Here is an 11,038-nt window from a genome sequence, read left to right as displayed (position 1 = left end):
TGCATGGTGCAACAATCTAATCTTAAAATAATTACAATTATTTATGTCTCTGTGTGGTATATAACCTACTTGGAATGCTTACATGCAGATGTCACAGTGTTTCTATTTTCGTATTGATGTGAATTAATGTGTAGATCCGAAGTTTAAATGGTAGACCTATAGCTGTGACGTGCAGTCACCTGACATCACCGTCAAATCAGAGGATATTTCAGAACTATTAACGTGGACAGCTCCCCTTAAGAGCGTCTTAAGAGCAGTGCACGTGCGTTCACGCTACGAGCATGTTCGGGAAACAGTCGGAAAAACCAAACGAACGATCGTAAGATGAATCGTAGAAAACCCTCGTAAGAGCGTGTCTCCGTCGTTATCGGGAAACTGGGCCCTGTGCTCTGTCATCTAAAATGAAAAATAAGACATAGACATTAAGTACATATTGTAGTGAGTTAGTGAGTTCCATCCTCTTTTAGATTCCTGTATTGTCTTACAGACACCAGAGCCGTAGCGTTAGCTATACAGATGTATAAATACATTGTAATTTTCAATGAGCCTAACTGTACAGCATGATAGAACTAGGTTCAACTGGTAGCTATCTCATGTGTTTCAAAAGTTTGTTATGCCACTATTGGCTACTGTTAGCTATCCTAACTTGTTGGCTGGTTTCCCTGTAATTTAACTAAACAGTCTGCTAATGAAGTATAGTTATTGTCAAATCATTTGCATCGTATGTTAGGCAACCATTGACTTCTATCAGAGAATGTCCGGGCTCTGCTTTGCTTCTATGTCCACTAGCTAGCGACCGCTAGTGCTAGCAGGCTAGCTGTAGATAGCTTTAACTCAATCGGGGAGAGGGAGGATATTAAACAGTAGTGTAGTTCTACACAAGCTCGAAATCATATAATCCAGAGATGTCAAAGTCAAATACATTAGAGGGCCAAAAAAACAAATTTGCTACAAGCCGAGGGCCGGACTGGTTCAATGTTTATTAAAACATATTAAAATGACTGCACGTAACCTATTGAACCAAGACGTGTACTGTATTTTATTTAATGATTAAATGAATAATGACTGTGACTGAAGTGCGGGCAAAGTTTGCACAAATGTACGATTTTTCCCATCCTCACTGACCTTGGCCCAGTTTCCCGATAACGACGGAGACACGCTCTTAAGAGGGTTTTCTACGATTCATCTTACGATCGTTCGTTTGGTTTTTCCGACTGTTTCCCGAACATGCTCGTAGCGTGAACGTGCGTGCACTGCTCTTAAGATGCTCTTAAGGGGAGCTGTCCACGTTAATAGTTCTGAGTAGAGCTATAGGCCTACCGTTTAAACTTCGGATTTAGAGGATCAATACGAAAATAGAAACACTTTGACATCTGCATGTAAGCATCCCAAGTAGGTTATATACCATACACAGACATAAATAATTGTAATTAATATAAGATTAGATTGTTGCACCTATAAAGTTCTAGAATTAAACTCAGACGCAGCAGGGTAATATTTTCGGCTCTTTACTGAACTTCAATCTCACACTTCAGTTCGTACATCCATGTTAGTGAATAATGCCCGACTTCCTACTCCCGCAGTTTTACTTAAACAATAAAGCCAGAGCGCCCCCTTGTGGCTGGAAGGGGGTCAGGGGCTAGGGGACCTGGAGTTTGTTCGGGAAGAGTTTCAGTCCAGTCCACATCACGACCACCACTTGTGACTTTCACACCATATGACTGAGAGGATCTTCCTGTGTTGGTAGACTTTTGAAGTGGGATGAGTTTCTGGTAATAACATGGTTATTGTATTTGGCTGTCACCATGGAACCTTTGATAGCAATGACTTTGTATGGGTGAGGGTTGTAAGCAGGGCATAACTTCCCTTCCTTCTTTTGACGACACAGGACCATGTCGCCCACTCTCAGAGCCAAAGAGGCAACACGGCGCCTCCGATCAGCATGTTGTTTCATTCTGTTCTTTGCCAGGGCATCTGCCTGTCGTAGTGGTGCATCAGTCAGAGACTGAAAGGGAAGAGGAGGCTCCTGCTGATGTGCTTTTCAGGAGGCCCCTTCGAATCAAGTACCCTCATGTCCACACAAATACGCACTGCTTCTGGGTCTTTTGGCTTCGGAACAGGAACAATTGGAGAACCCCACGGGGTAGGCCCATCCACCTTCTCAATGATGTCAAGTTTCTCTAAACGTTGTAGTTCAGCTTCAATTCGTTTCCTAACATGAAATGGAACTCTTCTGTGGGGTTGCGTAACTGGAGGAACATTTTCCTTAATGTGTAGCTTGACCTGGAAACCCTTTAATTTTCCTGTCCCATGAAAGAGGTTAGCATACTCGGTGAGAAGATCATCTACTGCCTTCATCTCTGTCTGGTTTGAGGTTGGAGTAGACTGCACTGGCCGCTCCGGAGTTGTGTGGAGTGTATTGGCAACTTTGATAAGTCCCAATTGACTGGCAGTGTTATATCCAAGTAAACTGCCATTGCTGCCTTTAAAGGAGAATTCCGGTGTGATATTGACCTAAAGTGTATTGAAACATGATACCGAGTGTGAACGTATGTCTCATAGCCCATCTCGACTTGTCCCCTGCACTCCAAAATCTGGCGCTAGTTAGCCAATGCTACCAACAACTTTTTCAGTAGTGGTGCTTCGGCATCGGGCTAGCCATGCAAATAAATCACTGTTTTACACCCATTTACGAGGCTCAATGTATCGCCACACTTCATTGGTAGACCTTCCTAGGGCCCTGACATTTAAAACGAGACATTGAGAACTTTGAAAAAGCACTGGTAGTTTACTTACAAGACGATTTATACAGACAGTATCTTCACGAAGTTTAACGTTTGCAGCCATCTTGAATTTAGTCACGATAAGTCGAGCAACGAGTAAGAATGAACAGGTATGATAAGGGATCAGATTCCAAAAATAATTCAGTGGAAATGCATGGATTCCAGTTTCTTCCAGTAACAGCAACTGGAATCCATGCATTTCCACTGAATTATTTTTGGAATCTGATCCCTTATCATACCTGTTCATTCTTACTGGTTGCTCGACTTATCGTGACTAAATTCAAGATGGCTGCAAACGCTAAACTTCGTGAAGATACTGTCTGTATAAATCGTCTTGTAAGTAAACTACCAGTGCTTTTTCAAAGTTCTCAATGTCTCGTTTTAAATGTCAGGGCCCTCGGAAGTCTACCAATGAAGTGTGGAGATACATTGAGCCTCGTAAATGGGTGTAAAACAGTGATTTATTTGCATGGCTAGCCCGATGCCGAAGCACCACTATTGAAAAAGATGTTGGTAGCATCGGCTAACTAGCGCCAGATTTTGGAGTGCAGGGGACAAGCCGAGATGGGCTATGAGACATACTTTCACACTCGGTATCATGTTTCGATACACTTTAGGTCAATATCACACCGGAATTCTCCTTTAAGTACTTGGAAAGTCGCATTTGTGAATCGTGATTTGGACTCCACTAGTGAGGTGAATTTTCCCAGGGTAGGCAGTGGGGTGTTTGAACCATAAGGGAAGATGGGAACCGTGGATTTGGTGAGTAAGGGTTTGTGTCTCAGTCTCTGATAAGTTGATTCATCAATGATGTTAACAGTAGCTCCAGAATCAAGCATCACATGTATGTTGCAGTCACCAACCTTTATCTTTGCATGTGGGAGGTTCACTTTTGATTGGGTAACTGTGTACACATATTCCTCAGAAGAATCTGTGTCTGCAGTACCTGCTTCTTGAGGTGTAGTGTTGCTGCTTCCACCCGTATGTACATAATCCACTTCGTGTCTGCCTCTGATGTTGTTTCGAGGCTGCTTGGACCGACAACACTTGGAAAAATTTCCTTGCTTTCCACAGGCATTACATGTTTTTCCCCTCGCCGGGCACACCATCCCCTCGCGGTGGGGGAAAGTACCTGAGCAGTTGTAGCATCTTTTCTTGCCCGCTCCACTGTCTCAAAGTCAAAGTCAAAGTCAGCTTTATTGTCAATTTCTTCACATGTTCCAGACATACAAAGAGATCAAAATTACATTTCTCACTATCCCACGGTGAAGACAAGACATATTTTACCAATTTAAGTCCACAGACAAACATAACATTCAAGTAAACAAAAAAGTAAGTAAATAAGTAAATAAGAGGGCACATATAATAATGAAAAAAATAAGAGCAGCAAAATTTGGTTGAAATTGTGCATAGACAGTCAATAAAATACTAGTGCAAAGTCAGGCCAATAAAAGGCTTGGGTAGTTCTGTTTGACCTAAGTAAGAAAGAAAGTGGCATAGTGGTGCAAGTTATGTAAGAGCAGCAGAAGTGTTGTGTTTTCAGGACAACAACAACAAGTTGTAAAGTGTACAAGTGTGCAAGTGGAGTAGTGCAGGCGGCCATTGTGGGTCCAATGTCCAGGATGTTATGTAGCTGAGGGTGGAGGGGGGAGAGGAGGGAGAGAGTTCAGCATCCTTACAGCTTGGTGTATGAAGCTGTTGGTGAGTCTGGTAGTGCGGGAGCGCAGGCTTCTGTACCTCTTCCCAGAGGGCAGTAGATCAAACAGATTGTGAGCGGGGTGACTTGCATCACTCACAATTTTGGTCGCCTTGCGGGTGAGGTGGGTGGTGTAAATGTCCTTCAGGGAGGGGAGTGAAGCACCAATAATCCTGCCAGCTGTGTTCACTATGCGCTGCAGGGCTTTCCTGTTGTATTCAGTGCAGCTTCCGCCCCACACAGCGATACAGCTGGAGAGGATGCTCTCAATGGTGCCTCGGTAGAATGTGGTCATGATGGCTGGTGGAGCACTTGCTCGCCTGAGTTTCCGCAGGAAGTACAGGCGGCGCTGAGCTTTCTTCGCCAGTGATGCAGTGTTGGTGGTCCAGGAGAGGTCTTCACTGATGTGCACCCCCAGGAATTTGGTGCTGCTCACTCTCTCTACCACAGCACCGTCGAAGAGCAGCGGACTGAGCACGCAGCCTTGAGGGGCCCCCGTGCTCAGTGTGATGCTGCTTGAGATATTGTTGCCAACACGTACTACTTGAGGCCTCTGACAGAGTCCAGTAGTAGTTACAATTTTAGAGGCTTATAAGTACATATTTTTTTTTCGGTCACAATTGTGACCGATGGGGTGAAATGGGTTAATCAGGTGCTTGTGGATTGCAGTTTCTATCAACTGCCTTTTTGACAACAGTAAATGTTAATGAACTCAAACATGAACAGTCAAACATTATTTGCAAAATTCCTGTGAATTAATCTGACAATTAGTGTTAAACACTAATACACAACAATAGGTGTAAAAATGAGCTGAATCAACTCAAACATCGCCACCTGCCTCACAGCTCAGGCAGCATCAACAGCCCCTGCGTCCGTTGGGCTTACTGTATCAATGAGTGTTGAGGCCGGGCTTTGGGGAACACGTGGTCCTGGTGGCCTCATTACAGTGACTATGCACCCAGTGACCTAGGACACGCACAACAGATAAATACTCAAACCATATGGCAACCTCTATATCAGTGCAGTGTCTACGCACCCGGTGGCCTAGGACAGTGGTTCTCAAATGGGGGTACGCGTACCCCTGGGGGTACGTGAAGGCACTCCAGGGGGTACGTGAGATTTTAACCCTTAGAACCCGATTGACGCAAAGTGCGTCAAAAAACACACCCTTTCTTCTCTGTTACATTGCTCCGCAACTGTTCATCGCAGCGAGATGAAACCTTTATTGCGTGACAGAGCAGAAGTGGGACTTTCAAACGAGGCCACGCACTTCAGTACGTTAAAGTATGAAAATAAAAAACATGAAATTTAATCAAATTTCACCATATTTACAGTCTATACTTCTCTGCGTTCACCTGCGCACCCATTACTCTCGTTTGAATTACTCGCGAACCCGTGAACACATAGATATGGCAAGCATATCAGATGAAAGAGGAGACACAGGGCTATCCATTGATAGCAAGTATGTTGATCCTTCTGGCTTATGAAAACAGACGAAGTGACTGCAAAATAATAACGTCATGTACAAAAACCAATGCTGCACACCCATTACTCTCGTTTGAATTACTCGCGGACCTGAGAAGTTTATGGATGGAGTCGTGGTTCCAAAGTTTAATAAAATAGACACTGATGTCACATTGTTCTGTTTTAAGTCTTTTTTTCTCAACTAAAAATGCTTTGCGCTGGTTAGGGGGTACTTGGCTGAAAAAATATTTCACAGGGGGTACATCACTGAAAAAAGGTTGAGAACCACTGGCCTAGGACACGCACAACATATACATACTCAAACCATACGGCAACCTCCATATCAGTGCAGTGTTTATGCACCCAGTGGCCTAGGACACTTAGTTACCAGAATTGTGGTCAACTTTCCAACTGAGAATGATCATAACTTAGTTACCTGGGGAACACATACAGTAGGGCACCTGTTACGAGACCATACAATTGATGAGATGGTTCAACATAACATAACAAAGGCCAGAGAGAAGTGACGATTTAAGGACATTTAATTGAACAAATAGCCAGAAATAATAGTTGTTAACAGTGCGTTGTTTGACAAAGATGAATAAAACGCAACGAAAAACAACAGAACAAGGTGGTGCGTTAACGCTAAAAAGTAACAAAACAGAAAACAAACCCTGTGACTGACTGACTCAAAAGAAAACCAAGCTGACTCCCGACTGTAAACAAAAGACAACAAGGATTGGTGAGTCTTCTCGAGTCTGCTTCACTCCCTGGGCCTGTTTCTAATAACGTGCAATAACCCGCCACCAAACACCACCCGCTCAGATAACTATAAATAAAGTAAAAGTGCTTTACAAATAGCCTGTATACGTGAGTGCTAACTTAACGAACGTAGGTTTCAAACAAAGGGAAAATGGCGAGGCCAGAGGACGACGCAGTGCGACGCTGCCAGCAGTTTCCGCTCTGAGAGAGGCGAGAGCGAGGAGCGAAAAGAGACCTCCTTCTAGGACGCGGCCGTCTTATATAGGCCCTGCCCCGCCCCGCAATCGGCCCACACTCGGGATGACCTAGAGAGGGAGACAGAGACAAGACAAGACAACCCACGCGCCGCAACGCAATATTAATACTATAGGAGCATCTGCGTAACACCCCCACCGTTAAGAAAATAAATTGGGGGGTAAATATAAACCCAGTATATAAAAAAAACTACCACCACCAAGTGCCAATTTACCTTACAAAATGTGACAATAATGAAAACCATTTGCAAGAGAAAACAACTTATCAGCCAGCGACGTCTCTCACACGCAGCTGGACAGGGAAAAACAGAAAGGTTAACAAGTAACCACCCAGCAACTTCTCTCACACGCAGCTGAGCAGGAAAGACAACCATCAATCTGTTTACACATACAACATGTGCTAATGATTTTTGTTTTGTTTTGTAGATACATATATATCTAACTTAGTAACCCACAATTTATTTTTTTCCATGTTATTGAAGGCCACTTAAAACTTTAAAGCCTGGACAAAGCGTCCGCAACCACATTTTCACGCCCACGAATATGTTTTATGTTAATATTGTAACCCTGCAAAATAAGGCTCCATCGCATCAAGCGCTGATTGGAGTTGCGCATGCGATCGAGGAACACAAGAGGGTTATGATCAGTGTAGACCACCACGGGCTGCACAGCACCACCAACATAGACCTCAAAATGCTGGAGAGCCAGCACCAGAGCAAGGCCTTCCTTCTCTATAGTAGAGTAGGAGCGCTGATAGATATTGAATTTTCTAGAGAAAAAACATACGGGGTGCTCAAACCCATCCTTATCATGCTGTAGCAGAACGGCTCCTGCGCCCAGGTCACTTGCATCGACAGCGATGGAAAAGGGGTGCGAGAAGTCGGGGGCAGCAAGCACCGGCGCGGTGGTCAACAAGGCTTTTACAGACTCAAAGGCAACCTGAGAACGAGGAGTCCACTTGTAAGACACCTTCGAACTAAGCAAATCTGTAAGAGGTGATGCAACTGCAGAAAAATTCCTACAAAACGAGCGGTAGTAACCTACCGTGCCGAGGAAACGGCGAAGCTCGCGGAGAGTGGTTGGAACAGGATAGGTCAAGATGGCTTCGACCTTGGCCTGGACTGGCCGTACCTGTCCACGCCCAACCACTTTACCCAAATAAGTGACCGTAGCCTGGCCAAATTCGCATTTGGCCAGGTTAATGGCCAGATTTGCATCAGACAAGCGTTGTAACACAGTAGAGAGGTGAGTAAGGTGTTGCCGCCAGGTGGCGCTATAAATCAACAAGTCGTCCAAATATGCTTCGCAATTAGACACGCCATCAAGAATGCTATTAATCAGACGCTGAAATGTGGCGGGCGAATTACGAAGCCCAAAGGCCATTACTGTATATTGCAGAAAGTGATCAGGTGTGGCAAAGGCCGAGATTTCCTTGGCACGGGCAGAGAGTGGTATTTGCCAGTAGCCTTTTAACAGATCAATCGTACTCACAAAAACAGCCGAGCCTAACCGACCAACGCAATCATCGATGCGTGGCAGGGGATGACTATCCGGTTTTGTAACCGCATTGACTTTTCTAAAGTCCGTGCAGAAACGCATAGAACCATCAACTTTAGGCACCAACAAACATGGACTACACCACGGACTACAGCTGGACTCTGCAATGCCGTTCTCTAACATGAACTTCACCTCTTTCTGAAGCAAGCTTCTCTTAAGTGGGTTTGCACGATATGGATGTTGCTTAATTGGGCGCGTTGCACCCACGTCGATATCATGAACAATTGCAGTTGTCTGGCGAGGCACATCAGGGAAAAGATCCTCATACTGTTTAATAAGCTCAACGAGATCTTCACGATCTGGGGCAGGCAAATGCGACAAAAATGAATTCAAGTTACACAGAACCTCAGAATTCTTCATTCTGCCCTCAATCACCTCAACCGACGGAAGGCGGCCCTCATCTTCACATAAGGAACCCGCCACGGCACCTTGATTATCAGACGAAGAGGCAACTTCAGCACCACATGCAGTGGACAACGCCACTTTTGAAGCGAGAGCGTCGCAATCAAACTCCGAAGAACTGCCCGAAGACTTAGATTCAGGAACAAACTGTCCGCGATCACAATAAAGTTTCAAGCGATTAATGTGACACAATGTGGTTTTCTTTTTACGACCTGGGGTTGAAATGACGTAGTTGAGACTGTTCACTCGCCGCACAACATTGTATGGTCCACTGTAACGAGGTTGCAATGCAGCGCCCATCACAGGAATCAGGACCAACACGCGATCACCGGGGTTAAATTTACGCGCAACAGCCTTTTTGTCATACCTCTGCTTCATGCGTTTTTGGCACAGCCCGAGATTGTCTTTGGCCAACTCACATGCACGACCGAGCCTGAAACGCATTTTAGAGACATAATCAGACAGGTCACAATATTCTTTGCTTTCTGTTAAAAATGACTCGTGCAGCAATTTCAGAGGTCCACGAACCGTGTGGCCGAACACAAGCTCCGACGGACTGAATCCCAAACTCTCTTGTACAACTTCTCGTATAGCGAAAAGAGCCAACGGCACACCCTCATCCCAATCTCGCTCGAACTCGAGACAGAAACTTTTAAGCATCGACTTTAGTGTGAGATGGAACCTTTCCAATGCACCCTGAGTTTGAGGTGTGGACTGCACATGTTTTATTGCGAGCTGACGCATAGCCTGCGCGAATACACGGGACATGAAATTAGTTCCGCGGTCAGTCTGCACGGTTTTAGGAAGGCCAAACAACGAGAAAAAATTAATCAAAGCCTTAACAATGGCAGGAGCATTAATTTTTCGCAAGGGGACAGCATGAGGGTACCGTGTTAACGTACACATAATTGTGAGGAGGTATTGATTTCCCGACTTCGTCCGAGGCAACGGGCCAACACAGTCCAAAATTATGTGTTCAAACGGCTCTGTGGAGACAGGAATGGGCTGTAACGGTGCAGGGGGAATAACCTGATTAGGCTTTCCCGTAACCTGACATACATGACATGTTCGACAATGTTTAACAACATCACGGTTAATACCTGGCCAATAAAAATAACGTGTGATACGATCCGACGTCTTAGTCACACCAAGATGACCAGAGAAATGATGATCATGACCAACACTCAATATGTGACCACGATAACAAGTAGGGACCACAATCTGATAGAGTATTCTCCATTCATCCTGCGCAGAGGCCGCAAGGGGTCTCCATTTGCGCATTAAGACCCCATCTCGCAAAAAGTAGCCACAAGGCGAATGCTCAATATCTTCTTCGGACATAAGGTCAGAGAAGAGCGAAGCGAGAGACGGGTCATTAGTCTGTTCCTTAATTAAGTGCTCACGACTAACCGACACCTGCGGAACATTAGACAGTGAAGCGGAATTCGTCGGCAAATCACTATCGACATCAAGTGAGGGTTGCACTAAAAAGGTATCGCAAAGATTAATTAGTTCATCCTCAACCTTGGTCTTTTCTTCACGCTGCGCCATAGCACGCGTAATGACACTAGCTTGAAAAACCTCCGGAAAATTCTCATTTAAATCATCTGGGCATTGAGAAATTGGAGAAGTCGTTACAACGGGCAAGGGAAAAACAATGCCACCCATAACATCGTTGCCCAATAACATTTGCACATTTTTAACTGGGAGAGTACGACGTACACCCATTTTAAAGTCACCAGTAACCAAATCTGAAACGAGGGAAACGTTGTGAAGTGGAACATTCACAAAGCCCATTTCGAAACCTTGAACAAGGACATTTTCACCGGTATAAGACTCATTATTAAATGGCAAAACACTCTCCAGGATGAAACTTTGCGAAGCAGCTGTGTCCCTAAGAATTTTAACAGGCATGCGCCTCTCGCGCTCACCTGACAAAGCGACGTAACCCGTTGAAACAAACGGAGCAAAAACATCACTGATATTCTCGTCTTTCCGAGACGTCGGGGGGAATGTGGAAACACAAAGACCCACATTAGGGTCATTTTTACGATTGGACTGCGACTTATTTCCACGCTTCAATTTAAAGCAATTAGCCATAACGTGTCCACGCTTATTAC

Source organism: Alosa sapidissima, chromosome 7 (assembly GCF_018492685.1).
Source record: "Alosa sapidissima isolate fAloSap1 chromosome 7, fAloSap1.pri, whole genome shotgun sequence".
NCBI lineage: Eukaryota > Metazoa > Chordata > Actinopteri > Clupeiformes > Clupeidae > Alosa > Alosa sapidissima.
The sequence above is the reverse complement of the archived record's forward strand: the minus strand, read 5'-3'. Positions refer to the sequence as shown.